At 41.0% G+C, this 27,876-nt stretch overlaps 1 long non-coding RNA gene across 1 annotated transcript in view; it reads left to right on the top strand.

Annotated features, from left to right (window-relative positions):
- The window catches only part of LOC127226402 (uncharacterized), a 47,619-nt gene extending 33,045 nt beyond the window's left edge, over positions 1 to 14,574 (top strand). The window contains exon 2 of the long non-coding RNA XR_007834878.1: positions 14,369 to 14,574. This is a non-coding gene — a long non-coding RNA (uncharacterized LOC127226402). The remainder of the gene's footprint in view (positions 1 to 14,368) is intronic.
- The last annotated feature ends 13,302 nt before the right edge of the window (positions 14,575 to 27,876 follow it).

Raw genomic sequence — 27,876 nt, 5'->3', positions numbered from 1 at the left:
TGCAGTGGGCGGAGTTAGTCTTTCTTCAGCCTACAAAGCCTTTGTAAAGGGGAATGAAGATGAAGATGCAGAGGAAGCTGCTGCTTGCAGCACTTGCTTATAGTTTCTGTGAACATTCTGTGTTCTTCAGGAGGCAAGGACAGTTTACCACCAGACCAAGTGTGTTAGAATTTTAGGAACACTGAAACTCCTCCAAAGGGAACTTGTGTTTTGTGTGTGCCTATTAGGCTCACACCTCACCCATTATAGGTAAGAGCAGGGATAGTTTGTTACTAGCCTGATTCTCCCTCATCTCACTGCTTTCTGCTCAAATAAACTGTTGGGCAAGCCTGAAGAGCAGCCTGAACCCTGCTTCTGTTCAGCTGCCCATTTAATGAGGTCCTAACAAATCTACCTTTAATGAGGTCCTAACAAATCTACCTTCAGGTACTGTAAACTAGAGCAAAGCTTTTTGCATCAATTTATCCTACAGGACTTTGGCCTTCTAAATGTTTAATGCCCCTGCCCATCTATGTATATAGTACAGTTTCTAGATTCTGCAAAGCCATACTTCAGCTCTAAAGAGATTGCACCAAATGGGAGAGAGCTGGTCACACAGAAAATGTGACTGTTTCTTAAACCCAGTCCTCTGTGATTTGACTACAGTTCTTATGTCTTGTTTGTTTTTTAGCTATGAAAAAAAAAACCTCATTTTTTTTCAACTATAGTATTATTGAATGAGAGAAAGTTGTTGTAAACCTCAGAGTTTTTAAAAACAATTAATCTGAAAGTGGTAGCTATGTTAATAGTTGTTTCTATATTAAACAAGTTAGATTGGGGCTCAGAACGTCAGAACTTCAAAATGCTTCTAATCCTTTTTAAGGATGGAGGGCACAAAGCAGTATACAGTAGAAATCTATACTGTAGGCAGACAATGTCCTCTTCATTTCATGAAAACATTGGCCATTTACCAGTGTTTCTTATGCTTTACATCCATAAAGAACCTAGGATTCACTAACCACAAGCAAGAAAACTGAGGCCAGGGAGAGTTACTAAGTGGAAGGATCGACTTGAGACCTTTGTTTCTCTGAGGCATGGTTGCTGGTCCTCTTCAGTTCGAAAGGCAGGATTGCAAGTTTTGACAGCAGGGAAACCTATCATTCAGATTATTGACAGATGACTGTCAACTGGTCACCCTTGGTGGGTGCTTAGACTTTCCTGGGGGTATTATTGTCCTGGTGTTCTTTTGGGTATTTTCACTGTTTTCTGTCTAGTAGGGCCAAAAGAGAATAAGTGCTTTGTAAATAGATCTGTCTCCATAGAGTCTAAAGTGATAGAATTATAATATTTCAATGTCACAGAACAGGCTTCAGAAAGAAGTGAGAGGAGAACAAATATGTCTTTAATGATCCTCACTTAAATGTTTTAGCACACTGTTCTCACACATTGATCCTATTCCCCTTAAAAGATGAGGATTTTCTTTCCAGTAAACCCCTAACCATCCACCTTCATCCCACCATCTCAGTGGTTATAACTGGCTAATCCAGTAAGTCATCTATGCCCAGCTGGGTTCTATTAGTCCCATGGGCAACTTTCAAGTCTACAGTTTCAAGCAGAAGAAAAGTTCTAAGTATAGGACTTCAGAATGAAGAACAGCTTTTATAGGGATTTTTCACTTAATGGCCTCTGGGGCTCATTAAATGTAATGAACACTTTGTATGTTTCTCACATGATATCTCATGTTCAGTATCTTTGTTACTGCCTCCAGTATACAGCACACTTTGAGATCAGAGCAATAGGCTTTGTTCAGTTTAAACTAGAAGAAATGCAGAAGATGGAAGTCTACCGTGTTCAGTTAGTTCCCTGTGTTGTCTCTACTCACTCCTCCCTCTCCCCCTGTTTGATGTTGTCATGAGTTCTGAGGTCTTGTAGTAATGACCAAACTAGTGTTGTCTCTCATCTGATAACACTGAACTACAATCTAGAAAGAGCCTCTGGTAAGAGTAGCTGAAAATAAATGGTATAGTCATCTTTCTAGATGACTACAGGAACCTGTCTTAGGAACCTGCCTCCTGGTAGGACAGATCCTGCTGAGTCTATGCCCATTGTCATCTACTCTGCTTCTTGAATATTCAAGTAGGATACAGGTGGGGAGAACTTTTATTCCATCTTTTCCATTGCCTGGGAAACATATAATAAACATATCTGCTGCAAGAAGGGAGATATGTGAGTAGAGATCAGGCAGTAGAAAAGGGACCCCTGATATAAAAACATCTCAGAATCCTGGGCAAGGTGTTTCACAGGGACCTCTGGCTTATTGGCAGAAAACACTTATGTTTCCACAATTTCTCCTTTCCACGTTTAGAGAATTTTCTTACTGTCCCTGGCATAGGCCTTAGAACAGGCAAGTTAGTTTGGCATTGGCAAAAAGGAAACCCCAGGTTCTGCTTAGAAGCAAGTGTCACTTCAGACCCCAGCATTAGTACATTAGCTCTTGACACTCTTCCATGCTGAGTCTCAGACCTGTAGTGATAGTGTAGTCATATTTCTGCAGCCTGATGCCCGCCTACCTTCCCCACACAGACTTTATATTGAGTTATCACTGGGTATTTTTCTCCCCCCCCCCAACCTGAAACATCTGTTTGTGTTGTCTTGAGGGAATGTTGCACAGAACACAGCCTGAATATTTTAAACATTGTTCTTGTTCACATTTTGAAGTGCTGGCAGTGTGGTAGACGCCATATGGAGCTCTGACACCCTTCTCGTCTTCTATTATTGCCCATCTACAGCCCCCATCTTCTTAGCAGACACTTCAGGCATGACCCATACAAAGAAGCATTGGAGCTGCTGATGAGTCACTTTCAGCCTACTCTCCCGTGCTTTATTCTGGCTATTCTGGAGTTGTCACAGCCCTCTGACCACGCTAAACCGTTTCACATCTTCCCAAGTTTATTCAAGCTGTTCCCTCCACCTGGCATGCCTTCCTCCTGATCCTGTTGTCTTCCTGGAAAGTACTAATCCATCTGTCAGTGATGAGTGATAAAACCATTTCTTGTTTGTTAGAAGTGAGTCACTTAATTTTGTTATTCTTCTCATAGTGTGCAGATTACCCTCATTTTTGCACACTGTGATGTTCTTACTGTATTCCATCACTGGGTCATTTATTTGCACTGAGTAGGGGTTCAGCTACTGTGAGATGAAAAAGACAAGTATAGAAGTGATATAAAAACATTTGGATGTGGCTGAGTACTAATTTTTAGAAAGTATGTTAAGCACTTTCTATTCGTTATTCATTTAATACTTAACTCAGTTGTAAGGGGTATCCTCATGTTTTCACTTTCCCGAATGGCCCTGCCACAGCACCCATAATTTTTTTTAACCTATCATCTTGCTTCATTTTCTTCATAGTACTTTCTGCTCAGTACAATTAGTTTGCTTATGGAAATTATACCCTATGAGAGCCAAACCTTGTCTGTCTTTCTTGGTGCTATAAATAAGCACCTGTTACAGTGCTTAATATAGTGCAGATGCTCAATAAATATTTTGACTGAAAGAGTGAATGATTTGATGACTCTTTATTCCCCAGATCATTAAAACAATGGATTGTGAGATTAAATAGCTTTGTTGAGGGCACTCAATTGAGGAGATAAACCTGGTCAGGGTTCTTGGTCATACTCTTATGTAGGTAATGCTAGCATCTTGTACCACCTTCCGTAAGGGTGTGCCAAACAGACAGCTCAATAACACTAGGGGAAGGTCTTATTTTCTGTTAGATGTGGTTTCTGGCTTGAAAGTCCACCTTCTCCACCTTTCACCTCAGCAGCTAAATGAGGGGTATGCTACCAGGAACATGTGAGCTAAGTGCTACTGAACACTGGGTGGATGAAGACTACAATCATTCTCCAAGAAGCTCAAGTGAGAGAGACTGGCATTTACAATGTACTTAAGCTATGTAGAGCCCTTAAGCCCCACGAAGGCTGCAAGGACAAAGTAGGCTTTTTAGACTGCCTTCACTAGTTCCTCGAGATAGACCAAGGCACACCATCTGAGCTTAATTTAGATTCCATTTTCCAGAAGGGAAGAAAGAAAAAAGAGCCAAACGCTTAAAAGCACTACTGTGGAAGTGAATAAAAAGCAGTCTAGTGCTTCTGACCTGGATGGACAGAACTGAAATTGACCTAAAGGGACTCTGTTCTAAGTGTCCTGAGTAATTCTGCTCTTGTGCCTTGGTGGCAGGTCTTTTGCATGGCTGTTTGCTGGAAGCATGGTTATAACAGGAAAGTTGAGACAAACTGTAATTGTAAAAACTGAAAAGGGAAAAAACCTAGCTGCCCTTCCACCCCCTTTTGACAAGGCTATTGGGAATTCTCCATGACATGAGGAAGTTTTCTAGCAGTTGTAAACACAGTGGAGTTTTAAGTCAGCCAGGGCTTTGGAAAATCTTTAGCATTGAGGCATCAGGTGGAAACTAGTGGGGTAGATGCTGAGATATTTATAATAGATTGCCTAGCCATCATTGAGTACATCCGTCCGTCCCCGTCCTCACCCCCCCCAGTCGTCCCCGTCCTCACCCCCCCCAGTGTCGTCGTCCCGTCCCCGCCGCGGCCCCCCCCCCATAGAGTTAAAAACAAGGGATGGGCCTTGATTGTAGTTGCAGTTGTGCTTGCTCTGGGACCTTGAGATGATACTTTTCTTACTCTGTTCTTCATTTTCTTCATTGTAAAACCAAGTGTAAAAATGTTGGCTCAGTATCTAACAAATAATCATACCATTCCTAGAGTGAATTTTATCATGTATCCTCTTAACCACTGTGGAAACCTTTGTTAAAAGAGGCCTTTTATGTGTGCCAGAATGGGGTCTTGAAGATTAGCGTGCATTTTTTCCACTACTAGCACAACCACCGTTCCAGTGCAGCTCTCCCCCTACTGTCAAGCTTCAGCTGACATTTCATCAGAATGAGAGAGGGTTAGCTGTTATGAGTAGTTTTTCCCTGCCACCAGTCCCACAGCCATATGTAAGGAGTAAGGTTTTTCCTGCAGCCAGTCTGGTCCCCCAGGCCTGGGCCCACCGCCATGCCTGCCCCAAATAACACACAGAGACCCTGTATTAGATATAATGCTGTTGGCTAGGTACTACTTTCTTATCAGCTAGCTCTGTCTTAAGTATTAACCCATTTCTATTAATCTAAGTATTTCCACATGGTCTCATCTTACCAGAGAGTGGGGCAGGACCTCTGTTCTCTCCGGTCTCCCCATGCTGACTCCCCCTTACTACTTCCTCTTTCCTCCTTGTCCCCTAGTTCTGCCTGTCTTGCTTTCCTATTGGCCAACAGTGCTTTATTCATTAACCAGTATGAGAAACATATTTACAGAATGACATCTCCCATCAGTTAGCAGTGGCTTAAAGACTCTTTAAACATCATGATGGCCTGGAAGAGTTAAGGACATCCTACCTCTCTCCCATCAAAGGTCATTAAGGTTGAGGGGTAAATGAGTCGGTCTTGAAATTTGAGTCTGTGTTGAGAACAACTTGCAGCTAAGTTACAGAACACTAGAAGATTCCAAACATGTAGCTGGTTAATAGGGAAGCAAGATGAGAACTTTTCTTCATGAGCATAAATCTTTTCTTTATGGAGATAAATTGGTTTTTGAGATTTCTTTGTTGGGAATGTTAGACATAAGCTTGCCTCTGCTGTGTCCGTGTAAGGGTTTGAATGAGAGAGGCCCCCATAGGCTCACATGTTTGAATACTTGGTCCCCAGTTGATGGAACTGTTTGGGAAGGATTAATGGGTGTGACTTTGTTGAAGAAGGTATGCCACTGGAGGTGAACTCTGAAGTTTCAAAAGTACATGCCATTCCCAGTTAGCTCTAGTACTTATAGATCAAAATATAAGTCCTCAGATACTGCTTCAGTGCCGTGCTTGCCTGTCTCCTGCTGGCCATGTTCCTTGCCTTTGTGGTCATAGACTTTAATCTTCCAAAATTGTAAGCCCCCAAAACTTTCTTCAATAAGTTGCTTTGGTCATGCTGTTTTATCACAGCAATAGCAAAGTATCTAAGACAGTCCTCAGTGATAACAGTTTTGCTAGTCCATTCATTAACCAGGCCTGCCCTTTACCAACATGGCTATTTTTTTTTTTAATAAGAGCAATCATGTTTATGATATAGCATTTTGATTCACACTTGGTGTTGGAATGATTATATACACATCATTATTTCAGTGACAATTAAGAAAATGGGCTTTTTGTTTACCTGTAGAAACAAGCTGTTAACAACATGTGAGATTTCTGGGCAGTGTCTCTAGCACCACAAGTGACCCATGGTCTGCTAAGGAGATGTCTCAGAACATTCATACTTTATGGAGTCATTTTGACCATTACATATCCATTTATAACTTCAAAGAATATCAGGTACCTAAAATGTGCCAGATATTATAGAACTCGAGTGTGTGTGTGTGTGTGTGTGTGTGTGTGTGTGTGTGTGTGTGTGTGTGTGTGGTTTAATCCTTTTAGCAACTCTTTAAAGTAGCTACTTACTAATTTGTCCTACGTTTTCAAGTAAACGCTTAGAATTCAAAAGCCCTTACTACTAAATGGTAGAGCTATGACTCAAAACCAGAAGATATGTTTTGTTAACCCCAAACAAAGATGGGAGGAGACAGATCGCTTTCCCAAATCATCATAGCCAAATTAATTAAAGTAAGCTTTTTATTTATATGCATGGGCTGCCTCTCCCTAAGGCAGAGTTTAAGAGTTCAGCATTGGATGTGAGGAAGACAAGGCTTAGGGGGGTTCCAAATGGAGAATTTAGTGGGCAAAATAGGCAGGGTTACAGGAGCATAAGCATTAACAATTGGTCCTAATGACCTCCTGAAACAAAGACATGATTGCAACGTGGGCATAACAAGGTAGTCATAGGTGGTCATATAACCTTTTGAACTAAAGGTAGGTTTGAAAGATGGTTATAAACAACCTTTTTTTTTTTTTTTTTAACCAAGACATGATTGTCATTCTTGGAACATGCAATACAGAACCATTTGTAGTTAAAGCCCAATCCTTGAAATTTCAACAGATATTTAATCATAGTAATGAAACCTAGTTTGTTTTTAATATGGCTTTTAAGTCTAAGATGGGGAGCGACTGCTAGATCAGCATTCATAATTCTTAGCCATAGGAGAAGTAGTATTAGTTTTTTAAAGAGTTCTTCCAACTTACAATGGTCTACAGATTTTCACACCTTATCCCACAATCATCATGAGACTCAAAACTATTGAAATAATGTGAGCATGCGTGTGTGTGTGCGTGTGTACACACACACACACAGAGAGAGAGAGAGAGAGAGAGAGAGAGAGAGAGAGAGAGAGAGAGAGAGAACTTTCCATATAGAGATGAGATTTAGTGTCAATCACATTTATTTATTGATCCTTTCTCCATTCCCTTGGTTACTTACAAGATCTAGCAGCTTGGGGCAACAGAAAATTTGAAGCTGCAGATTTTATTAAATTTTAGGTCTAAGTGTGTGTGTGTGTGTGTGTGTGTGTGTGTGTGTGTGTGTGTGTGTGTGTGTTTTAAGAGGTTTGGTTTTCATCATACCATTCATATGCCAAGAGAAGATGAGGAAAGTGGATCAGGTGATTTCCTGAAGATAGAGGAAGCAGGAAAGGCAAACATTTGGGCTATTTTCTTCTTCTCCCATAGAGTTACATGGGCTCTGGTAGAGGGTATGGAAGGTTCTTTTCAATCCTCACCACAGGAAATCATAGGGATGAGGTCGGGAAGTGTTGAGGGAAGGAAGGAAGGTTGCAGACAGCCAATATAGTGGCAGAAAAAGGAAAACTTAACAGCCCTCCTGGTGTTTTTCTCTCACAGATACTTGCACACAGAGACTTATTTCCACACTACTTCAGTTTCCTGCATGTACTTTGAAAACATCCTATTTGTGGCAGGGGTGTTGGGAAAATGGTCATTCTCATCTCTGTGTAAATAATGATTATAAATTAGAACACAATGATTTCTGCCACACATTTTAACAGTAATGTATCAAGAGCCTTTAGAAACATATGTCTTTGACATGTTGGAGAAATAGCTGGTTCTAAGAAGTGGGACGAACATAGACAAAACCTGGAGGAGCTGAAAAGCAAGCCAAAAAAGTTCACATTGGAGAAGAAATATCAAGGGAAGCTAAGAACTAACTAAAAGCTCTCCACAGGCCAAAGCTGAATAACAAAATAGGTTTAGATTATAACCCCAAGTATAAAATTAATGCCCAGGAGTCTACACTGATATAAGTGACTGAATAGGTGAGTAGAAGAAGAAGAGACAAATCTTATGTTCAAAAAAGATTTCAGATGATTTATGTAAATACTCTTTAAGGAGAGAAGGAACAAGTTTGGGCTACTCATAGTAACTTTCTTCCAAATAATGCACAATGTGAAATGGAAAAAGAGTAAGTAATGTAAGGATTCAGGCATTATGCTGGCCTGCCCCTGTCACTGGGCAGAATGTACTCAGGCAGTACTCTGGTCAAAGGACCCCTTTAAAAGAAAGACCTCAGCCCACTTACTCTCTTTCTTGCTTTTCTTGTAGGGCAGACAGGACTTTTCCTGTTTCCCTCTTCTCTTCTGTTTTCTCTGTCTGTCTCTGTGTCTTTTTACCTCTTTTCTCTTCTTTTCCCCCTCCCCCTTCTACTAAAACTTCTCACTTAAGCTCTTTCTGCCTGGCATGTTTGTCTCTTTGTGTTGGTTCCCCTCACACTTTATGATAACATTGGTGTCATAACTCAGCAGGTTTTCCTGGCATTTCCTCCTGAAAAATTTGACAATCACTATTGGAGCCAGTGGTTATGATCAGCTTTTACAGTGGGAAGTTATATTGAACTTGAACCTTTGCTAGTACATGATGCTGATTGCACTTTAATTTTCCTTTCAAACCCCTGTAATCATAAGCAAGACATTCAGCAGATCCCAACTGAAGGAGACTTACAAAATATCTAAGCCATACTATACCAGCTATGACAGTCACCAGGAGCCCGAGGAATCAAGATCATTAAATGTGGTTTCCTGCAACAGAAAATGGCAAGATTTGAACATTTCATGTTGATAATAGGGAAAGTGAAGCATAATTTCTTTTATTAATCAAAAGTCTTTCTAAAATTTAAAGTCTATTTTAAAAACACAAATAGTATCTTTTGACCCAGGAGTTTCTCTTCTGATATTTTCTTTTGGAAATTATTAAGGATAATTCATCTGCATCGATGTATGTCACAAAGATATGGGAAATAGTGAAAAGATAGAAATCCTTTAAATATCCAATATTTGCTATTCTAAATATATGCATTTCAATCATGAATCATAATCTTAAAGAAATATATTTCTTGATAAGGAAAATGTTCATAACTGATGCTTGAATAGGAAACTGGTGCTATGGAAAGTATTTTTCTTTTTTCATAGAAGTAGTACCCATTTAGTATAAGTAAGACATCCAAAAAGTTATATTTTGATTTTTTTCTTTCTTGAAGTAACTTCAGTTCTTATCTGGCAGCAACAAAGGATTTGTTCCTCAAAAAGGTTGTTCTAAAGCAGTTGTAGTATCAGCAGGCTAAGGAGCCTGACCGTTGCTTCCACTCATTTACTTCCCTGTAGCAGGACACTGGCTGAAATACTTGTGCTTTTCCAGAGAAGCAGGGCTTTACACACACTTGTATGTGAGTGTGAGGAGCATCACCGTGAAAATGGCTGCTAGGTTCACAGGGATCAAACTTGATGCTTGGTCAAAAGCTACACTCAGAGACTCTAAATAGATTGGAGAGACACAGGTGCAGCTGTGAGGCTGCAAGACAAACCAGATCTGTATTTTTTTCTTCTATAGGCTTTCCTACCTGGCTTTTTGTTGCTGTTTTGTTTTTAATCTTACAAAAAAAAATCACTGCACACTTAATTAATTCACTACAAAACGTGATGGTGAATATTACTGTCCCATTTTTCAGGTGTTAAAAAAAAAAAAATCTCAACCATCTTGAATCACCACTACTTGCTATAGGGCTGGAAAGAGGAGGGGTTAAAAGATTGAAAATTCACCTCTTTCTTGGGTGTCTGGAAGTTGATTGTTTCACCAAGATCTATCATTTACAAGCAGTGAACATTGAACAAATAAATCGTGTAACATCCTTGGACCTCAGTTTTCTCCTTTGTAAAATGGAAATTATGTCTACCAGAATCTATAGTAGCATACCAATCCTTTTTTAAAAGATTTATTGGCTTTTATTTTATGTGTATTATGTTTTGCCTGCATGTATGTCTGTGTACTACCTGGTAACTGCAGAGACCTGAAGAGTGTTGAACCCTTTGGAACTGGAATTATAAGACTGTTGTGAGCTACCATGTGGATGTTGGGAGTTGAATATGAGTTCTGGAGGAGCAGCCAGTGTTCTTCCCTATTGAGCCATCTTACCAGCCCCAGCCCCTAAGTTCTTACCTGCAGAATGGAGATACCAGTACTAGAAGCTATTGTTATGCTTATGGACCATTAAGTTAGGCCTTTGTAAATCATGGTAGTTATCAAAGAAAAGGAAAATTAAAATATAAGTTACCAGTGTAGAGAAAGTAAAGACCTTTTCCTTTTCTTTCCCATGGCTTGAAAAGGAAGGTGAGTGAGGCTGAAGCAAAGCATTACTTTTTAAAGAACCTCAAGAGAAGTAGGAACCATGAAGTTTTTTCTCAGATCAGAGCTTGTCTTCAGGCTGTTCTTGGTCCTGATCAACCCAGTGTTTGCGCCCAGCTAGGAAAACAGATGGTAGAACTTGACCAGCCTTCAGGATGGATAGAAAAGGTAAAAAGGGGGAGGAGCATGGGACTAGAATAGCTCTGCAATTAAGAGCCAATTAATGAGCTCAACAAGTATTTTATTTGGAGAGGAACTTAGCTTTATCTGTTTTGGAGTTTCTCTTACCAGCCTTAACAAGGGGAAAAGTTTTCCAGAAACCTCCTTACAATGGTCACAACCATGAAACTTTCTGTCCAATCCCTGTATTACATTGACTATGAAGTTGTTATTCAATAAAAAAGATAATGGTTAGGAAGATGGTTCAATGCATGGGTACCAGCAAATGCATGAGGACCTAAATTTGGAAACTCAGAGTTCACATGAGTGGCATTTTATGTCTGTACTACGGGAAGAGTGGTGACAGGCAGATGCCACAGGCTTGCTGACATTTATTCTAATTGAAATGGTAAGCTTTGGGTTCACTGTAAAACTGTCTCAAAACTAAAGTGGGGATTTATAGAGGTAGACAACCAACATCAACCTCCAGCCTCCACATATCACAGAAACACACAGAGGGACACACACACACCACCCCACATACACATTAAAAAACAAACAAACCTGTTTCATCTCATATCTCTGAAGGAAATTTAGAGGTAACATGTTTAATCTAAAATATAATAGTTTCAGATGCCAAATAAAAGGTATTGAGGGAAGGTTAGAAGACAAAATTTGATTTTTCATTTTTTAAAGGAAGGGTCCAGTTCCTTTTATTATGTTATAAAGCTCTGACTATAACACTAAGATATATAGCACTACCATGAGAAAGTTAGGATTCACTAAGAATTTAAACTCAGTCTCATGACCTCAGAGTCATTATATAATGCTGCCCCTCCTAAAGGATCTCAGTAGAATGGACAGAATGGCTGTCTGCCTGATGTCCTCATTCACTAAAAATTGATATATTAAATGGACACCTAGAAGATCTCTGTAACTTCTACAATCCCCAGTCCAGTTGTAGACTTCTGTGTAACAATAGGTGTTTCTGGGGTAGCATATGGGTATCTGAAGAGGAAGGCTGTGCTGTTCCACTTGGAGAAGATGGAGATTTTACAGCATTTCAGATAAAATCATATGAACATGTGCTGGCTCATGTAATAAGTAATAACAGAACAGAGAGGAAATGGAAGTTATGGGTAACCCACTAGAAGAGACCATATACCAGTTGGGGTAATCTGGGCTACACATTTAAGGTCCTCTTTTTTATCATGAGAAACAGGTTGCTCTGCAAAAATATGCTTTCTTTTTCTTTAACACCCCCCCCCCATCCATCACACCAAAGCTGTGATGTCCATATGGGTGACTACTATGCCCTTCTTATTTATTCTGGACCTGACATCCAGACAATCAATAAATATTTAGCAGTTGATGAAATCAGTAAATGACATGTCAGAGTCATGGAGTCTCATGCTCTAAACAGTGAGATAATTCCCTTTCAGGTCCAGGAACAGATCTCTCTTAGGGTAATGAGAATAGATTTTTGTCAGTCAATACCTCTGACCTTTTCCCTGGTAGACTCCAAGTTCAATATAGTTTTATAGCCTGAACACTAAACCAGGCATTGGTAGCACATGCCTTTAATCCCAGTGCTTGGGAGGCAGAGGCAGGTAGATCTCTGAGTTCAAGGCCAGCCTGGTCTACAGAGTTCCAGGACAGTCAGGGCTACACAGAGAAACCCTTTCTCAAACTAACTCTCCCCCACCACCCCAAAAAAATAAATAAATAAAAAATAAATCATACATGATTTGATATTCTCAGTTTGGGGTTAGGGTTATTGACCTCTAAGACTATGATGAAAATCATGGCCTTTCTCAGACAAAGGGACACACAGACAAAACTCTGAATACAATTTCAGTAGGTTCATGAATGCTTTATCTCAAGAATACTAAAAAGTGAACTGCAGCTCAAAGAAAGGGCATAGTCACCATCAGTCCTCCCATATTTGAAGTAAGACTGACAGAAACAAAAAGAGCTTGCTCTGAACATAATACCAAGGGGGAGAATATGGGCCAATTTTATCTATGCTTTGATTATGGCCACAATCTTTTTATAAAAGATCCTTTGTCCCCTTTGGGACCGATGCCACCAAATACTGCTCTAATGACAGTCCTCTGGTCAGCCCTGCCTACATGCATCCTTTCTTCCATGACTGGACAACCAGTAGGAAAAGAGTAAGGCAGAATTCTGATGTGGCATATTACTGAATTGGCTCCTCTGGCTTCTGGAGTACACTCCCCTTAATCATAGGCCTGTATCTTAAGTGTTTGTACCTTGGAAGTACTAGAACCCTGCTGCTAGAATACTTTCTATTGACTGTTTCCTCTTATGGAAACAAAGAGCACAGATTTGGGTAGACAAAAATAATCCTTTCTGAGAACATGAACAGGTCAGAGCTGGGAGTGAATACACTACAAACCATTTCTGTCTCTACCAACTTGAATCCTTAGACTTCCAGCCTTAATCAAACCTTGATCCCAAAGGACCCTCAGTTCTTACTTGAAGAGCTTCACTTTCTTCATCTGGGAAGTGCAGAAAATAATAATTCCAATATCCTGGGATTAGAGTGAGGAGTGATAGAAAGAATGGGTGAACAACCAAGTTCCAGGTCATGGAATTTCTGTATTCAGGTTCAGTAAGCAGGAAATCAAGTTGGCTCTTGTCCGTGTTTGAATCTAGAAGTAAATGAGGAGTGCCTAAGCAGGTTTGCTGACTTTGCCCTTCTGTATGTGTGCTCATCCTGCTGCCTTTCTTTCCCAGGACCAGTGGTACTTAACTCTGAGCATCTGAAGTGGTAGCCATGCCTTTGGGGCTGCACATTTGTGTTTTGTCTCTGAAACACTGACACTGGAGTCCTCTGGTTAGGTTACATCAGTACTGGCTGTGACTATTCTTTTCAAGCCTGTCTATTCCTGCCACCCTTTCTGTTCTTTTTAGAAGTCATTGTTGAGCACTTCTGTGTGTTCATTATACAACTTCTAGATAGCAATCATTAGTAAAATAGTATTAGTGCTATGTGCTTCAGTAGAAGGGGGAATGAGAATAAATACCAAACTATAAATGTGGTAAGGGCAAGGAAGGAAGGAACAGAGAATGACCCAGTGTCCTGTAAGGCAGAGCACTTCCTGAAAACTGACTGCAGCATGGGTGAGACCTTGGCTCCACCCAGTGCAGAGCACCATTCATTGCTGCTTCTTGTTTTGCTGACGTTGACCTAATAATAGGTGGCCTGACACCTGGAGGAAATCAAACTTTGGATTTCTATTAGCAGTTTATTTTGCTAATTAAAATTCTAAATCTGGTGATGCCCCTTGCTCCTTTACTCACTGTATATTGGGTACTGTGTATTTTGCATGTGTTCTTATTTGATCCTCTCACAACCTAAGATAGTAAGTTTTTAATTTTCATGATCACTGTAGTTAAATGTAGAAATCAAAAATCAAAGAAAGTCAGGCACTACTGCTCAGTTGTGGCAATTAGTAGCATGAGATTGTTCACCTGTATATTTATTGTTTTGCCTCCCTTCTGTGACTGATGTCTGAACTCAGCTGTTTTTCTTTTTCTTTTGTAGTGGTGCCAGTGAAGAAGAGGACACATGAAGACTTCCCATCCCTCGTGGAAAACACCCCTTCCCTGTGTGTATGTGACAGCGTGTATGTAATGGCTTCTGATATCTGTGAAAGCTGCCTGGCAACAAACTTCTTCCACTGGATATGTCCCCAGGTCCACAGCAGGCACACATGTCTTCAAGGGACAACAAGTTTTATGCATACTGACTGTGTGCTTCTTGTTCTTGTGTGGTAGGTCACAGGAAGAGTTACTTTGGTCAGCTTGGAGGCTCTTCAGGCAACTTCCCAAAGGCCACTTTGAACTGACTTACTCAGGAAAGCCAGTCCCTGAAATATTGTGCAAGTCAACAAACAGTATCAGTTCACTCCTTAGGAAGGTTCTAGAATACCTTGAAAGGAAGTCAGTTTTTTTCCTTATCTGCAAACAGAAAACCCACTTTGTTGGTACTGAAGCTGAAAGCAGGACCACACTGACTCATTAGACAGTCTCTCGTAATCCAGTTCTGCCTTTGTGAAAGACATTAGGGCAGCTGGGTGGAAAATGGGCTTGAAGAGAGAGTCCAGAGCTAGAAAAGAAGATATTTTTAGTATGTGAGGTTATCTAGGACTTCAGATTCATAATTCAGTGCTGTGGAAATGGAAAAAGTGATTGAAGAGGTAGGAAGGGAATGACTTTAAGGAGTGTGAGGGGAAAGGAGCAAAGAAATCTGATTAAAAATTGAAATCAGTGTTTCAGAATTCAGATTGCCCAGATTTTCCAAAATGGTCACTAACGCATCTGATAAAAAAACCTAAATTCTTGGGCTAGCTATATGGGTTAATAGGCCTGCCACAACATAGAAAGCTGGCATGTTTATTACCAGTGGGAATAGTCACTGTAAAATTTGCCAGTTCCACCCCCAGGTTAGCCTACTGTGGCTTCAGTACACTGTGAGGAGAATCCTTGCCACTCGCTGGCTAGCTGGATTCAGGACTATCTGCCGGCAAACATTCCCTCTATTTACTATAATTGGAACCCTCCCTGCCCCTGCAGCAGGCTTTCACTTCCCCTCCCACACCCAGCTCTCCCCTCCTGTGTAGCATGAGCAGGCATGCCCCAGAGCTAGATTTCCTGGCCTTCTCCCATTCCTAGATCACGTTCCTTACACCCACACTTTTCAGGGTCAAGGACACAGTGCTATACTGGGATATACCAACCACAAGCTCACATGTGTACACCACATCTTCTTGAAACCTGAGTTTTTCTTACCAAATGATTTGAAGTCAGGGGATAATCTTATTATTTAATAGAACAAGCAGTTAAGAGAAGAGAATGTTCCTGTCCTTAAACTGTTAGATAAAATAGGAGATTTGGAAGGTAACTCTTGTTTGCAAGTGGGCCGTGTATTCCTTCTCCTGCTTGTGGGGTATTTCCATGTTCACATTGAGATTCTGCCTGAACTGTATCCAAGCAGCCTTGGGGTTGTTATTGACCAAGGTCTAGATTTCCAGGGTCTCTGCGGCAGATCAAGGAGTCTGTCTTGGGGGATATCCCCCTTTTCCTGCCTGCCTGCTTGCCTACAACCTGTGTACTTGGCACAAAGCTCTAGGGGTAGCTAATGTGTGTGTACAGGATAGTTCTGAGGCAGAAACAACGTGCTTACTGTAGGAGACTTAGTTATATCATTGTTCAATCCTGTGCATGCTATAAAATGATAATTCTTTTGAAGCCAGGAACCTGCCAAGCCTAGATGCTCTAGGTTAGGATTATCCTAGCTCACTACACAAATAAGGATATCAGGGCAGAGAGGAGTTTAAGATATATATATTCCCAAACTGGTGGCTAATAGATATATGGCTTAGACAATTTTGATACTTTGCCATTTGTCTACAAAGATTGGAGAATTTAATACACCCTGAGTTAACAACCTCCAATGATATTCTGTTTTTAAAAAAATTCTAAAAGAAGGCCCAAAACCACTCTAGAAAGAATGTAGAAAATCAGAAGATTGAAAAGACTTCAGAATTTGGAAGCTTGTGTTCTTTCCCCAGTAATCATTGTACATGTTGACCTTGTATTACCAATGGACAGATCATTGGCTTTCCACACCTAATCATGCTATTACTTTATATCAGTATTTGGGGAATCCAAGCATTTATGTAGTGGTTACAAACAGAAATATAAAAATATTTGCCAAGTTGTCTCTATAGATTATCATCTGTCTGGGATCCTCAAGGAAAGCATTTCCCCTTTGCTTAGAAAGCATTTGGATTTGCTTTATGGGCTCCTGCAGTTTCCAGCACCTGATAAAACTTTAACCAGGAAAGCATTAAACACAGCACAGCAGCTCTGCGGATCCCTCAGGTCCTGTGGCAGCGCTTATCATTGTAAAAACTAGGGTGCTTTCTCAATGGGCAGACTTCTTCCTCAGAGCTGGGACTGCTGCTTTGTCTTAGGCCACATCATCAGGAAGCTTCTTGCCTTTGAGGTCATTGTGAGTTAAGAGTTGTGTGTGTCCTGACTGACTGTGGACAGCAGAGTTGACCCAAATTGCTAGGGATAAATCAGGAACACACAGGTAAGAATGTCTCCAGAAATGAGTTGGGTACCCATGGCAAGTCCCAGCAGCCTTCTGAATGTTGAGTTTCTGAGTGCTTAGAGGGATTTGTTCTTTGATTTGATACCACTATATCCAGGACAGTTCCAAAAAGCGTTTGGCTTCTCAGCTCTGACAATCAGCAAAAGGAAGTAACCTGAGGACAGTCTAGGAGCCAGGCACTCTGTAGGTGTGCCCAAGGACAAATCTCTTGTCTTGTAGTTGCCAGGAAACACTGGAACTAGTTTTGAACATAACTCTCCCTTACAGTTAGCCCTCTGCCCTGTACCATGACTCACCTACAGATTCAGAGAGAGAAAGAGGCTTTCAGTTCCCCCAGTACAGTATGCCTATTCACATTATAAACTATTTTTCAAAAACATCAAGATATCCTTACTCCTCTGCTTTAGTAGATATTGTAAGTACTCATTGTTAACTTGAGTATCCTTCCAGAAGCTGGGGACCTTTTCTTTTCAGTGCCATCCCCACAAAAAAAAAAAAAAAAAAAAGTGTGTTTGTCCTTGAAGAGTGTAAAGTTTTCAGACCTAGTGAAGGTGATAGTAGCCTCAATATCTCCTGCTTCATCACTATAGAAAAAACAAATCTTTATATTTTAGTAAACCCAGCTATCATGTTCTGTACTCTGTGAGAAGGTGCCAATTCAAATCACTGACTTTAGACTCCCTGGGGTGTGTGTGTGTGTGTGTGTGTGTGTGTGTGTGTGTGTGTGTGTGTAAATGAGAGTGAGATTTATGCACATACTATGTGTTTAATGTTTAATTATTTAAGTGTTGATTCACAACAACCCTGGTGATCTTACATACCACCACAAAGGTTTCTTCTAACTCCATACAATGTCAACAGATAATTGGAGTGTGGGTTCCAGAATAGTTCCTAATGGTAGGTGTCAACTTTTAAAGCACTAAGCCAAGGTGACAGTCAGGAAGGAAATTGCACCCTAACCTCCTTCCACTATGTCTAATCTCATGGGGAATTTAGATGCGGTGTCATTTTGGTGACTTGGATCATTTTGGTCACTCCATTTGAGTCTGAGTGTACAGCTGCAGAATGTATAACCTTATAGTAGTCAAAAGTCTAGGAAGTCATTTCTCCCACAGAGAAAATGTCCTGCTGATTCCTTATATTCTGCTCTCATGTTATAGTGTTCAGTACAAGCTTTTCAGTAAATTGGTTGCATGTTTACTGGGGGTTGAGCACATCTAAATTTTTGTTTATTTTTTAAAGACAAAAATCCCAATCTAAATCAAGTCCAGCCCTGCCCTAAGGGAGCAAGCCCACAGGGAGACTGCAGATCTCACTGACCCTGCCTTTACCCAGCATTGTTTCTGAGGCCCCCACCCTAAGGAATTCTAAGAGCCCTAGGAGCTGAAAACAGGAGATCATTTGGATCACTTGGCCTTACATGACCATGTGAGGCTGAGAACACACCAGAAATACCAGAACAAGTGTCAGAGCAGGAAAGTCAAAAAGATGAAGATATTTGGAAGTGCGCTGATAGAGAAACTGCCAGAGTCGGTGCTGGACTTGGTGTGACTTTGAGGGGACCACTGATGTATACTTTATGGAAGTTAAACCTGACCAGTCTTTTACAGTGACAGGCCACATCGCATGAGTGGGTAGAACCAACAACTCCATTGTCTTCTGCCTGTTTTCGTGTACACAGTCACATTCCCTCCTTAGTCTTCTACCCTTTACACTAAACAAGGGAACACTTGGTCTTTCAAGGGAATTACACATCTGAGTTAATGTTTCAGTACATCATTTTCATACTGTAAATTATTTTGTAAGAGAGATTTACTGCTATCCCAGGATGTTCGGACTTGGCGCCCCCTGTGCATTTGGAAATCAATAAACTATTACTGGAAATAACATTTTTCTTTCAGAGTTGTGCACAAAGCCCCTGTTAGGTGTAAATATTCATGACTATATATATATATATATCTGTGACAATGCTGGAGATGGTGGTGTTTGTGTTATTAGATGTGGGGACCTAGTTTACTCCTGACTTCCTAAAGGGCCTTAGGAGACCTCTGGAGGCTGGCAAAGGGTAGACAGAGAACCAAGCCAAGTGAACAATGCCTAGATTAGATTAAATTACATACATGGGTTGGGTAGGTTATAAGGGTCAGACACCACTCAGTGCTTTACAACGTTGATGGACTAAAGGGAAGCTCAAAATTTAGTTTTTGACAAATGTTCTTTAAAAATAAAAACTAGCCAGTGCCCTTGAGTAAATTATAGTTAAGCTGGCAAAGCCATCTCTGTGGAACTTTAAAGGTACCTACTTGAATAGATTTGGTGAGAGTTAAGTAAACTCACTTCAGTCTGATTTCTAACATAGGGCCAAAGGTTGATTTGAAACCTGGAATCATGTACTCAGGCCTTAAGTAGCCAAATGTGAAGATCAGAGATGCTAGAACTACATGGATCTGAAAATGCAAACCTTCCCAAAATCATAAAACTTAATGTTTCAGAACCCTAAATACCACCAGCAAGTATGTTTGTGAACCCTGTTCTAATTTCTATCTATCAAATATGTCTTCATTAACTCTACATGATACTATGAGAACTTTGGGAAAAGGTTTTTTAATTGATCATTTCTTGATTCCACTTTCATGTAGCCTCATTTCCTTTAGACTCATCAAAAAAGTGAAATTGCATCTTGTCTGGAATATCTCCTGGTCTTCACAAGGTCACCCAATAAGCCAAGCTGGGTTAAAGGCCCAGGACAGAAGACTGTCTCCTGAAGCAATCATTACATCCTATTTCCTCCCCAGTTGCTGAGGGCGCCTCCTCTGCTGGACATTGGGTGGGAGGCTTTGCCAGGCACTGTAACACTTGGTAGTCTCCAGCATTTCAAACCACAGTATATTGGAAGGTCTTCGTCTCTGCTTCCTGGTGCCAGTACCTCAATACCGCATCCTGTTTACCCAGTCCTTTTCATTTTATTATCTTTCCTTTAGACAGCTGCTTTTTTAATTGATCATTTCTTGATTCCACTTACATGTAGCCTCATTTCCTTTAGACTCATAAAAAGTGAAATTGCACCTTGTCTAGAATATCTCCTGGTCTTCACAAGGTGCCAGAGTGACATATGCTCAACAGAAAATCAGACCCCAGTCTTTGAATAAGTGAGGATGATGTTACAGCAAATAAATGAGAAACACGACAGAAGTCATTCGATGGCTGCACTGAATGACTGTTTATTAAATATTGCTATTTTCAGTGTTAAAGCATTTATTTTGTTAACTTTTTGTCTGGGCCAGGGACTCTCCTAGTTGCTTTTCACATTGCCTTACTTAATTCTCAAAGCTATCTTTTATTGTATTGCTCAGAGATCATATTTAGACATTTAAGTACTGTAACCAAGGTATAGTTTAATAAGCAGAGAACCATGACTTAAATAGCCAGGCTATCAAACTATGATGTTCGCTCTTCACTCCTGGCTATACTGACTCCACCTGGTATTGATAACATCACGTTGCCCCTGGCACTTTGTCCATACAGTTCAGTCTTGGGCAAATAAATTGTGTCTTTGCTAACCCTTGCTTGGTACAGTCTGGAAAACAACATAGTAAGGGAAAGACTAAAGACTGCATTGCAATTCTCTTATGACCCAGAGCTGTACTTTAGGAAGGAGGAAAACTTGCTTTACCGCCTTCATTTTAAGGGCATAAATAATGGAATCACCAGGAGACTGTATCAGGGCAGCTTTGACCATGGACTTAGAATCTCCAGAGTCAGCCAGCTCTAACACAGAGCCTATAGTAAACATGAAGATGTCTCCAGCAGCTTGGTGTAGTCCGGCTTCATGTTCTTGGAAAGAGATGGCAAACGAAGCTATCTGTTTCACAGTTCTGTGTCTGAGGTGGCCACAATATGCCACATGTCATGTAAAAAGGGATCACAGTCCTCATGTCATTTGGGGTTTCAGTTGCTACCATCTGATAATTTCATTTATTCATGGTTCCTGAACATAAAATCCAAACAAATGGTCTGAGAATGAGTCATTGAGACAACTGGGAAAATCCTAACAGAAGTACAACCCACTGAAAAATGACTAAAAACTAAGAAATAAGCAGCCAAAGTAGTGGAAATACCAGAATGCAAGCATGCAAGAGAGGCCAAACATCTTCTCATGTCTTGCACAATTCTACATATTTAGCTAGTTTCCACATCTACAGAAGATTGCATTTAAGAAAGGGGAATAGACTTCCAGGAACACCAAATTTAAGGAAGGGAGAAAGTGACAACAATAGACAAGACAAAATGTCAAGTGGACCAAGGGAACTCCAAAACTCACTTTAAAGACATTTAGTACCAAAAGAATCTCATTGTATCATATTCAAAATATTAACTGAGCATCACATACAAAGGCAAGTATTTATACAGTAAATATTTTTAGATGTGTGTAACACAGATGGGAGAGAGAGAGAGAGAGAGAGAGACCTGTTTGGGATGAAAAGGAATAAACCTTTGACAATAGCCAGGCTATCAAACTGATGTTCACTCACTCCTGGCTATACAATCCAGAACATTTAGCTAAACAAAATATACATGCACTAAGCCACTTACCTGAGGGTTCATTTTCCCATGAGTCTTTTGTGTTCAGAGAGGTTTTTTTCTCTTAGCTTTGTAACTTTCATGCTGCAGTGCTTTGCATTTAATGCAGCAAACAATAGAAGGTGCCAAGTTTTCAATGTGGTGAATAAAGCTAATAGCCATAATACAGGTCAAATTCTGCAACAACAAATATTGCTATTATAAAAATCACGTAGGCATCCCTAAACCCCTGTCAATTGCCCATTTATTTTAGGCAATAGTCATTATAACAAAATCAGAAGTACAATAAAAAGAAGCTAGACCCTCTCTGCAAATTGAGTGGAACACAAATTAACCTATAATAACAGATCTTCACTTCTACTTCAACTCTGCTGTAAGAAGAATAAGCCTTAGCATCAACACAATGTCAGCCTAGAAAACTGGTGGTTGGTTTTTCTAGGAGAACAAATTCAGAAGCAAAGTGAACATGGAGTTAGATACTATTCTTTCCCTCACTAGAGAATTTCATCTATGTTGGAGCCATCATCCAAAGGGTAGCTGCCTTTAATTCCAATGGAGTACATATTCTGAGCCCTGGAATGAAGAGCAATTCATTTCTCATGGATCTAAAGGACTTTGAGGTAACCTGTTCCTGATCTAATGACACAAAGATTTAAAAAAAAAAAAAGAAAGAAAAGAAAAATCCAGGAGCATTCAAGAGGAATTGTCTTTCTGTCCAGTGAATACTGCATGGTTATAAAATCATGGACTGTTCTGAGTGTGTGTAGAAATAGTGTGTTTATCGGTTTCATTCCATTTGGTGCACAGGCAAGGATTTTTCTGTAACTTTTTGCTGTGCTTATTGATCAGAGTTTTGTCTTTTACTGTAGTATTCTCAATCAACCATCTTCCTTTTACTTAAATGGTTTTCATTATTTCTTTACAAGCAACATTTTGTATACCTTTAGCAGAAAAGATTAAATCATAATTCATTTTAGAACCATACAGTCAGCAATAGGAAAGGAGGGAGGTGGAAACTGCTCACATTTTTTTCCAATGAAAATATCTGGCCCAAGTCCCAGATTCATAATATACTCCAAAGAAGTCCATAAATTCTGGGCACCACTCAGATAACAGAGGTGGTGTCTTCAGACCTCAGGGTAAGATGGCTGTGCAGGCACGCCACTGCAGGAAGCTCTTCACTTGCTTGCCTCTCTAAATCAGGACCCTTTAAAGCACTCCTGTGCCCCAGGTCAAGGGTTCAGAAGGGGTGACTGCTCTGCTCGGTCTTGAGAACACTAAGTTCAAGGATGCAACTGTTGGCTACATGCTGTGTTGTTATAACATGGAAGCAAGGTGTATTAACTGAAAGTAACTTTTCTTACTAATTTTTTTCCTTCACCCCCATTAAGAGACCTTTAGGAAGATACAGATAGAGGCTATATCCTAGAATCAAAACTAGCTTATTCCAAGAGGCCAGAAACACAGTAGAAGTGGTCATGGTGGTGAGAGCATGGGGAGGGTGGTTTGGGGTAGAAATGATAAACCACTGATAGCAATAGAAGCAGACATTTTCTCCTGTGAAACAGGCAGCAGATTGTTGCAAGCTACAGTCACCTATTGTGATACAAAAGATCAAAATTTACTCCTCTTAAATAACAATCTCAATCACCATTACCCAAGTCCTGTATATTCCCTGCCCTAAAGGCATCTAGTTTCTCTGTTCCACTCTCTTCTTCAGTTTCTACCTATGAGTGACAGTCACATCTTCTAGTTCATTGAAGACAGGATGGCAGAGGTTAACTCTGAGATCATGCCCAGCCTGGGTTCACATAAACAAGACTCTGCATCCAAAAACAACAAGAAAAGAGGAAAAATGAAAAAGAAATGGTATGTTTTTCAATACTTAAACCAGTTCTATTTGTTAACAGGTAGATTCGAACCCATTTACCCTGGAAGATAGACCCAAGAAAAGCATTTCTGTTGAAACATAACCTAACCCACATTTGTTGAAACTATACTTGCCTGTTATTTACTCAAAGTTGGCTGCTAAGCCCTCCCTCACCTCTGGTAAGAGGACAAGACATGTGAGAAGAATGAAGGCCCTCAGGTCTACCATTTGAGGCTGCAGATACACCACCTGTGGAGTGATGACAAAATTCATCTAGAGTGTTTATGCCCCTTGTGACAGTCAAACCTTAGGCATTCTTTTATATTGTGCTACTGAACCCCATCACTGCTCTCGTAAAAAGGCAATTTCACAATGACTTCCTTCCTAATCATCACTGGCACAGTCTCAGAGGGACAACTGCTGTCTCTCCTCAGGCCTGGCACACTGTCAGATGGCAAACTCCAAGGAAGTCAGGAGTGATCCAGAGCTCAGGCTTCCCTCGTCTTTCCTGCACCCACCTCCTTCCACTCTGCCCCTTCCTTCTTCCAGTCTCCATCTGGAAGCCATGAGCTTCATGGATCCCAGACACAACTTCTCAGGTTTCAGATGTTTGGGAAATTTCACAGCTTGGGTCATTGTTCAAGAGTAAGAGGATTTGGTTTGGAAGAAACAAAATAGCTCAGATCCTTTCACAGAAGAGAAAATAAATAGGGTGTGGTATGGACCCACCCTTTTGTCAGTTCAGCTCCCAAACCACACACTGCCTAGCTCCAATGAAGGTATTTCTATTTCCCCTGGGAGGTAACAGAATAGGAAAATAAAATCTCTGCTCATAAAAACATGCACTTCTTCTATTGTATAAGCACAGCTAGCATTGGGTAATGTGACGTGATTGATTTTGTGTGTGTCCATAGGGAAGCAGTGACCGTCTGGAGGGTGGAATAGAGAGTGATGGAGTGACATGAAAAGTAACATTAAGACCTAGATTGTTTGGGATGGCGGAGGGGAGGCCTGTATCACAAAGAACTGTTTAACACTACTGTGGCATCTCTAAGAAGCTATGTGTGTCTTCTGATTTTGGAGCATGAACTATGTGACTTGCTCCTGAGCCTGGATTGCAGAAGTAACAGTCTTGGTTGTAGTACTGACTTAGTCTTTTCCCAGCTTAGGGAGTAAACAAGTAGACAGTATCTGACCTAGTACAGTGAGCCTCTATAGTGGTAGCTGTTGAGAACTACTCACTGGGCTGACAGTCACTCATTGCTGGAGTCCTCTTATAGACATGGATGGAGCATGTCTGTCTAGCCTTGAGATCCTGCAGGCCCTTTCATGGTCCCTATTATAACCCGTTGTAAGTACTTCAGATTATCATGTGTTTGTTTATTCTGTGTCGCTCTGTGAAGGTTGTATTGCTGGCTGTGGTGTCACCAACAGTGCTAACAAAATTGCCTCACACAAAGCTATGGAGACATTTTGTGGATAACATTCAAATTCATTCTTCTCCAGCTACTGTCTCCTGATGCCTGTAACTGGAAGACACCTTTAGCTGAACATCTAAATCAGGTGGTCCCACCAACAGACACCTGTTTTTCCTAGCAGACCGAGGAAGGGAGTTGAGAAACCTAGCTCCATTCCTACTCTCACTCTAAGGGACTGCACAGTCTCCAGCAGCTGTGCCTTTCTCCATAGTCCTAAAATAAGAGTGGAGTCTTCTAGGATGAGCATTTTCCATTCTCTTCCAGCTCCACACCTGTAAATTCAGAGTAAATTTTTCCTGAGCATCAGTCTAGGATTCTTGTTCTATGTCAGCTAAGTACCACACTGGCCTGTTTAATGGTTCTTACCAATATACCAAGCAAGTCGAGGGTGGTCGCAGGCCTGCTTTACCCCAATCTGAGTGTACATCCATTTTCTGAACTAGGAGCCTAAAGTGTTATCAAAGATGAGAGTTTGGGGCTGGGCACGAACCTCAGGGATAGAGTATTTGCCCAGATTGTGAAATTCCCTTAACACCACAAAGAAGAAAAGACATGAGGAGGGATGGGGGAGAGATTGTTCTTGTTTGGCTTCTAACGGTGTTGGGCATCAGCTCTTCCAATGTCTTCCCAAGTGAGTTATCCTTGAAGCCATCCATGGGAGATCCTTCAGATGCAGCTTCAGTGTGACAGGCAGCAGCAGCAGCGTGTGTGGGGGAGGACCTAGAGAGTTGGTGCTCAGGGCCAGAGGAAAATATGTGTACATCAGGAAGAAAAATTACTCTGCACCCCTCCAAACTTCTGTTGTTTCAATATTAGATCAACGTTTATTTAAAGGAAGGGATGGAGGCAGCATGAAGAGTCGGGGGTGTTTGTCACTGGCACTATGCTGCACCTGCATACCACACTCAGAAACAGCTCTGACCACATTTTAGAAGGCCATTTAGCAACCATCTGTTGTTAGTCCCGCTTATCCCTCCTGGGGTCTCACCCCACCCACCTCCAAATGGCTTTCAGAGTATATCCTGCAACCTCATACAATTGTTTTCCTGAGAGGCATTCGTGGAAGTCATTTTTGCAACCTCGTTTTGATTTGAGTGAAGTTTTTACACCACCATTCCCTTATCCCAAGAAAATAATCACATGCCTATGTGTGTCTCTGTGTGTGGTGTGTGTGTGTGTGTGTGATAATTTAGTCAAGACACCATTCCTCTTACAGAAGTGTGTGTGACCCCTTCTCCCTCCCCTCCCCCCCATCACAACTCCCACATGTAGCCATAGGCTGTCTGGTACAGAGGTCATGTCCTTCCATGTAAAAAGAGACAGAAGGTTGGTATTTTCTTAGGAGATTGTTAAACCCTCTGGAATGTCACAGAGGATTTAACAGTGGTAAGGAAAAAATAGCCCCACTTTCAGGGACAGCTGTCTTTTATTCTGCTGTCTCCCTCTCATCCCTACCCTCGACTTCCTCCTCCTCTTTGTCTCCAGGGACAAGGGAACTTTACCCATTGTAGTTTCTGGATGACAGGCATATGTGGGCAGAGAGCTGTTGATGGTGTGATGTTCAGCTGTGCTGGGTCACACCTCTCAAAGGACTTGGGGTTTTCATTTGTGTGTACATGTGCCCATGTATGAATGTGTGTTTATGTTTATATTAATGAATTTGCAGATGCACTTGGGGATTTGGTTTTAGGAATGTACAGCACCACGTGTGCTCTGAAATTGGATGAGCTCACTGTTTCATTTCATGACATTTCTCAAGGTTCTGAAAGGAAAAAACAAGAACTCAAGCAGAGCTCTACAGATTGGATAGTTATGGATAGTAGCATTATTATAATAAGTCATTAGTGAGGTATCAAAGGAGGTATTTGAAAGAGAAAGCCAGAGGTAGTCAATTGTATTTCAGGAAATCTCTTTATCTGGGTTGAAGTAACGGCTCAGTGACTAAGAGCACCTTCTGATCCTGTAGAGTTTATTCCCTGTACTGGCAGACAGCTGTGAGCAGTGTGTAATGACAGGTCCAGGCCAATACTGAGGGTCTCTGAGGGAGACCCATATACGTAACCCCACAGAGAAACAAGCATAATAAAAGTAATTTTAAAAAAAACAAGTATTTAAAGGATAAAAAACCTTGACACATACAAGATATTTTGTATTGGAATATTTATGTAATATTGTTTCTAATGACAAAAAAAAAAATGTGATAGTAACCTGGCAGTGGTGGTACATGCCTTTAATCTCAGCACTCAGAAGGCAGAGGCAGTACTATATGTGTGAGTTTATAGGCCAGCCTGATCTCCAGAGTGAGTTCCAGGACAGGCCCCAAAGCTACAGAGAAACCCTGTCACAAAAAAAAAAAACAAAAAACAAAAAACAAAAAAAAAACCCAACAGTGGTAATGGCCCAAACAGGGATCTGGCTGTGAATCTTAGAGTTTATCTTATGGAAGAACAGTGCAGAAAACCAAGAGCGAGTTCCTCACTGCCTACTGACCAGACCAACAACACTTCCGAAGATCACCTCCTCCTCTGGATTGGCACTCACAGCTCTCCTTGCAATCACAGAACATCCTCTGGGATTCTAATGAAGTGATGATTTTGTTTTACTGTGAAGAATGGGTTTGTGTCCCTCAGGCCAAACTGAGGAGATATGAGCCCTGCTGAGGAAGATGGGGAGGGGCTTAGGTAAAAGATACCCTGGCTCATGTCACAGATGGGTTTGAATGGGCCAAGTGGGTGAAGACCTGACCTCCAGTCATTGGCAAGCCTCCTTAGCCTGTTCTACTGTGAGGGGAAGAAGGTTATCTGTGAGACCTCAGACAGATGTGGAATGATTGTCCGTTCCTTCTGGCACTCACCTCATCCTTTGGTCTGCTTTTCGGGTTTGTTTTCTGTCTGATGCAGCCAAGGCCAAGGTGGGACACAGAAGCAGGTTCTTTGTACTGTCTAACCTCATGACTGTCACCTCCAGCTACCATCATCCAGGGGGCATTCAAGCATCACTGT

The sequence above is a fragment of the Phodopus roborovskii genome, unplaced genomic scaffold (genome assembly GCF_943737965.1).
Source record: "Phodopus roborovskii unplaced genomic scaffold, PHOROB, whole genome shotgun sequence".
Classification (NCBI taxonomy): domain Eukaryota; kingdom Metazoa; phylum Chordata; class Mammalia; order Rodentia; family Cricetidae; genus Phodopus; species Phodopus roborovskii.
This window is presented reverse-complemented; position numbering and strand designations above follow the sequence as displayed.